Genomic DNA, 6,192 nt, shown 5'->3' with positions numbered 1-6,192 from the left:
CACCTAACAATGCAGCCCAGTATTCCATTAGCCTTTTTTGGCAACAAGGACACAATGCTGGGTCACATTCAGCTTGTTGTCCCCAGGTCCTTTTCTGCAGAGCTGCTACCCAACCAGTCAGTCCTCAGCCTGTCCTGGTGCATGGGATTGTTCCGTCCGAAGTGCAGGACTTTGCACTTGCCCTTGTTGAACCTCATGAGATTTCTTTTGGTCCAATCTTCCAATTTGTCTAGGTCACTCTGAATCCTAGCCCTACCCTCCAGCATATCTACTACTCCCCCCAGCTTGGTGTCATCTGCAAACCTGCTGAGGGTGCACTCTGTGCCATCTTCCAGGTTGTTGATGAAGATATTGAACAAAATGGGCCCCAGGACTGACTCCTGGGACACTCCACTTGATACCAGCTGCCAACTAGACACCAAACCATTGACTACTACCCTCTAAGCCTAATGATCCAGCCAGTTTTCTATCTACCTTACAGTCCATTCATCCAACCAATATTTCCTTTGCTTGCCTGTGAGAAAATGCTGTGGGAGACCATATGAGAAGCTTTGGTAAAGTCAAGGTATACCACATCCACTAGTTTTCCCACAGCCACAAAGCCAGTCATTTCATCATAGAAGGCAATCAGGTTGGTCAGGCATGACTTGCCTTTGGTGAATCCATGCTGACTGTTCCTAATCCCCTTCTTCTCCTCCAAGTGCTTAGAACTGGATTCCTTGAGGACCTGCTCCATGATTTTTCCAGGGACTAATGCAAGACTGACTGGTCTATAGTTCCCTGGATCCTCCTTCTTCCCTTTCTTAAAGATGGGCACTATATTTGCCCTTTTCCAATCATCCACGATGAGTTTTCAAAGATGATGGCCTGTGGCTCTGCAATCACATCAGTCAACTTCCTCAGCACCCTTGGGTGCATCACGTGTGGCCCGATGGACTTGTACACGTCCAGCTTTTCTAAATAGTCCCTAACCTGTTCTTTCACTACAGTTGGCTCATCACCTCCTCCTCAGACTGTGCTGCCCAGTGCAGTAGTCTGGGAGATGACTTTGCCTGTGAAGACTGAGGTAAAAAAGGCATTGAGCACTTCAGCCTTTTTTCATCCTCTATGTTGCCTCCCCCATTCAGTAAGGGACCCACACTTTCCCTGATCCTCCTCTTGTTACTGACATACTTGTAGAAACCCTTCTTGTTACCCTTCACATCCCTTGCTAGATGCAACTCCAAGTGCACTTTGGCCTTCCTGACTTCATCCCTCAATGCCCAAGCCATACTCTTATACTTCTCCCTAGTTGTTTGTCCATGTTTGCGCTTCTTATAAGCTTTCTTGCTGTGATTTAGCTAACTGAAGAGTTTACTGCTAAGCGAAGCCGGTCTTCTGCCATACATGCTAGTCTCCATGCACACCGGGCTGGTTTGTTCCTGCACTCTCAGTAAGGCTTCTTTAAAGTACAGCCAGTTCTCCTAGACTCCTCTCCTCCTCAAACTGGCTTCCTAGGGGATCTTGCCCATGAGTTTCCCAATCAAGACAAAGTCTGCTTTTCTGAAGTCCAGAGTCTTTACTCAGCTCCTCTCCATCCTTCCTCTCCTCAGTATCCTGAACTCAATCATCTTGGGTCACTGCTGCCCAAGTTGCCATCCACTACTACGTTGCCCACCAATTCTTCCCTGTTTGTGAGCAGCAGAATCTAATATGGAAATCTACAACATCTATTGTTCATCCTTTATTCATAAGCAATGCTGTTACATCTATACCCTGCAGCAGATCTGTACTGAACATGTGAGAGAATGTGGATTGATCAAGAACTGGGAGTCAGAAATCTCTTTGTTCTACTCCCTGATTTGCTATTGTGGCCTCAGGCAAGTCTCTTAAAATTTTTGTTTCCAGAAAAAAACAACAACGGTGACATTATTTTTGTGCTGTATGATTACTGTCATCTCTGCTTTCCAAAGTGTGACAAGTGTTTAATCAGTTCATTGACAATGATTTGAAGTGGTATAGGGTTAATGGCCTTTCAAGGGTGTGGCGCCAAAGGGAGGTTAAGGATGCTTATCATCTTGAGAACTAAGGCTTTGAGTATTGGTTTGGTGGACCATCCTCCTTGTTTCCAGGGCCTGCTTCTGAGGGCAATATGTAAGCTGCCTCCTGGAGCTTCCCAAACCTCATGAATGGAAACTCTTCAAAACATCTGCCTGGAAGTATTGGAGCCAGACATCTATTCCACCTACAATTGTGTGGTACTCATTGGAGAGAACCTGTCAGCTTGAAGGCATTGAACATTTCTAGTCATTATGGCCAACTTGCCAGATAGCTTTGGAAGCATGTATGCATTTAACGCCAATAAAACAATTGATAACTGAGTAATGAGTGACGAGCAGATTAGAAAGCAGATCCAGGGGTTTGTAATATAGTCCCATAATTACCGAACATGTCCATACAGGAATCTTAAAGAGAGCATGAGTGAACTGGGCTGCTGTGGAAGAAACTGGCCTTATCTGATACCATGGGACAAGTCCTGAATCTTACATCATAAACTCAGTCCTTTCTCAGGCAAATCTGCCATTAAAACTATTGGGAACCAAGGTGCCAATTAAGTACCACTCTTTGGCTCCATACAACTGAGATACAAAAATTGTGCAGGGTGATGTCAGGTTATAAAACAGGTCCTTGATTTGCCCTAGCTTAATTAAGATAATGAGACATATAGGATGATAAGCTATGGTTCTAGGCAGCAGGAAAAAAAGGATGAAGAGCAATTACATTTGGAAGAGAAAAGATTCTACAGAATTATGGAGCTGGGGAGTAAGATGTAACAAAGATAAAGTCAACACCCGATTTGCCAGAACCAAAAATAGGTCAGAGGGGGACTGGGTGGCCCAGGAAATTCTTCAAGGCATAGAGCATCTTAAACAGCAGGAACACAGATCCCACTCCAGCCTGTCATTCCATCAGAAGTGTGCCAGCAGTGGAACTGCTCAGAAATTATATGAATATTTTTCAACAGAGTGAATAATCAGAGGGAGGTTATTGAAGACACTGGCTCTGGGAGAAAATAAGCAAAATGTCCTAAATAATGGTTCAGCTAAAACTATGCATGGCTCCTTCCAAGTGCCTAAATGCTTAATGTGCAATCTTACAGGAAGCTACATACATAATTCTAACCTGCATTGGAAGGTACCAAATGCTGAAAATAAGATGCCATATTTCTGCCAGGCTGAGATTACTTTCAAGGCATTTAATGAGGGAGAGTTGCATGGTCTAGTGATTCAGAGCAACAACAATTAGGAGAGCAGGTGTGAAACTTGACTGCTTTGAAGGCCATAGGAATATTTCCACTGGCTTTCTTAGGGCCAGGATTTCACCCCTGGATTCTGTTGAGAGTCAGCTGCTGATTTGTCCTATGATTCTGTAAGACATTTAGGTCCCAGTTCAAGAAAGCATGTGATGATCTTTAACTCCACAAGTACTCCCATCTCAAATCAAAAAAGGTGATTCAGTGTTCTTAATTCCCAATGATTTCAATCGGGACGTAAGCTCTGGCTTATACCGAAAAACATGCTTAAGTACCTTGCCTTCGCCTCTGTCAATGATCTCACCTGTGAACGTAGAACAGTGGTGGGGGGCATCGTTTTGGTAGGCATGCCAAAAATTAACTCTGCAATGTCCATAAGTACCATTCTGAGCCCCTTCCCTTGCCCAATCTGCTGCTCTGCTTTCTGCTCCTGGCTCTATTTGCTGCTGTGTACCTGCCCCCTCCCAAAGGCTGCTAGTGCCGCTTGCAAAGCTAGTGCCAGCTTTGCAAAATACTCTGAGATCCTTAGACAAAGACCACAAGCTTAATGCAAGATACCATAAACATCATTAGGTTTGGATTGAGTGCTGAATTGCTTCAAAACTTTCTAAGGTAAACATAGTCCTTTGCTAATGAGAACTAGACTATGAATTACAAATGTGTGAGAAACAAATGCTTAAATGGCTCACAGTAACACAAGTCAGATTGAGTAACAGGATTTAGGCACTGCAGAACAGAGTCCAGCTCATGACTTGGGTCACAAGAGAAAAGAAGCTGTTGCCTTTCTCCACACCACTACATGATTATCAGCCTGGACTAAAAGGGGCAGAGAAGGGATTGATAGCTTTGCAGGGCTATGTTATTATGCAATATCTACTTTTGTTATACAGGAAGTGCCATAGTTCATATTTCAAGGTCTGGGGCTCTAATCCCATCCTATCCCTTCCCTTTGGAGACTTCTTCACAGCCACCCAGAAGTCACTAATGATGCAAAGTTTTTTGGTCAGACACCTGAGGAGGATATTATGGCTTAAATACATTTGAAAACATCTGTGTCATTTCCTCTTCGCTATCTCTTGAGCCTTTTTGATGCAAATCTCTTTCCCCTCTGGTTGGACCAGTAATGACTATTCTAATTGGTCATACAGACCGTATCACACCTCCCTTTGAATCACTCAGCTTCTCATGCTTTTACACAAGACACTACAACACTACCCCGTGCTACACATTGTAGGCCTCTCGCTTGTTCAAGTGCTCTCTGCTTTTTCCTTTCCGGATTTGCACTCTTTTGCTTTCTCCTCTCGCTCCTGCCCTTGCATCTCTTTCAGGCTGCTTTCTTGTGCATGACCATTATCCACTTGGAGAAGTAGGGTGGCCTTGTAGCTTCATTTATAGAATAGGACTCCTGAGATCTGGGTTTAGATGCAGTAAATGCAACAGACTTCCTGAGTAGTCTGAAGATTCCCTGCTACAGCGTAAGGGAAACAGAGGTCCTTACACCTCTAAAATCCATCAGAGCTGGGCACCTGACCTTCATTTCCACACTTGAAGATCCTCACACTCACTCTGGTTTAATCTGGTCAAGATTTTCAAAAGTATTTAGGTGTTGTTCCACATGGCATTGTAAGTCACAGTAACTTTCAATAAACTTTAAGCTTCTAAGTGCCTAAGTCATTTTCATCAATGGGCTTACTCACTTGGGCCCTGCAATGCTGAGAGGAGCAGCACCTAAATATATATATAAAAAGCAAGCATCTGTGCCTTAGTTTCCCCAACATAAAATAGGTATAGTAGCACTTCTCTACCTCACAGAGGTGCTACATTAAATATTGTGAAGTGCTGAGCTATAGTATGGTGAATGTCAAAATATATACCTGCAATAGGTATTATATCCTTGCCTCACCCAAATCCATCCTGAAATCTGAATTCCTCAAATCAGGGTATGGGTATTGACACACCAACTAATTATAGTGAATGAGCCTCACCCTAAAGAAGCTAATATGTAGAAACTGTGTGGCTACTCTTCCACCACAGTAATTGAAAGCTTAGTGGGAGTAGCTTGGTCCTGAATTAAACAAGACTGATCTGCCATGGTTTAGCTTTCTGTTACTACCAAGTCAGGGGAGAGACACTAACAATTACCATAGGGCAGCTGACATACAGTAATAACCTGCCTCCTTTTAATTTTCTGCAATTTGTTAAAACATTAGGGTGTCAAACTGATGACCTGCAGGCTGAATCCGGCCCGTGGAGTCATCTGATCTGGTTCGTGTCTCACACTGACCCCACACCACCACATGCCAGTCTGGTGCATGGGCTGGAACTGGTGCTACAGGTGCTGCACGTGGCTCAGGGCACATACTGCATGCTGCACCCTGCCAGACCATGGCTGATCTGGGTCAGGCCAGGCTGGAGCCAGCACACAGGACCAGTCTGGTGGGGCACCATGTGCAACTCATACTCCCTGCTTGGCTCCTGTGCTGCTGGCAGCACGTGCAGCCAGTCCAGCCCCATGCGTCCTGTCTGCAGCATTGCCAGCTCCTCTCTGGGGCCTGCACTGTAGGCAATGCATGGGGCCAACACCATGCCCTGCCAGACCAGCCATGTGCACTCCCCATGCATGCACTGCACACCCCATGCTGCTCCACGCCCCCAGCTGCTTGCAGGGCTCGAGGCGCCGGTTCCAGCCCATGCACTGCCTTACACCCTTCCCCCCGGCCCCCGGCCAGATGAGTTTGACACCTCTGTGTTAGACGTTAACTAATACATTAAATAAAGATGCTAAAATATGATCTGGGCTCACACCTTCCTCTGAGCCTTCCAGCATATCACATCTTGTCTACATCTGCCTTCTAGACTATGAGCTTACCAGGACATGTTCTTGACAGCCAAGTCTTATG

The 6,192-nt window shown here is 45.1% G+C and overlaps 1 protein-coding gene across 1 annotated transcript in view; it reads right to left on the bottom strand.

The window, feature by feature from the left end:
- The window catches only part of KCNB1 (potassium voltage-gated channel subfamily B member 1), a 209,066-nt gene that overhangs the window by 74,779 nt on the left and 128,095 nt on the right, over positions 1-6,192 (bottom strand). The gene's annotated exons all lie outside the window — the stretch shown is intronic.

This window comes from Crocodylus porosus, unplaced genomic scaffold (assembly GCF_001723895.1).
Source record: "Crocodylus porosus isolate Cpor-Errol unplaced genomic scaffold, CroPor_comp1, whole genome shotgun sequence".
NCBI classification, from domain to species: domain Eukaryota; kingdom Metazoa; phylum Chordata; order Crocodylia; family Crocodylidae; genus Crocodylus; species Crocodylus porosus.
The sequence above is the reverse complement of the archived record's forward strand: the minus strand, read 5'-3'. Positions and strand labels throughout refer to the sequence as shown.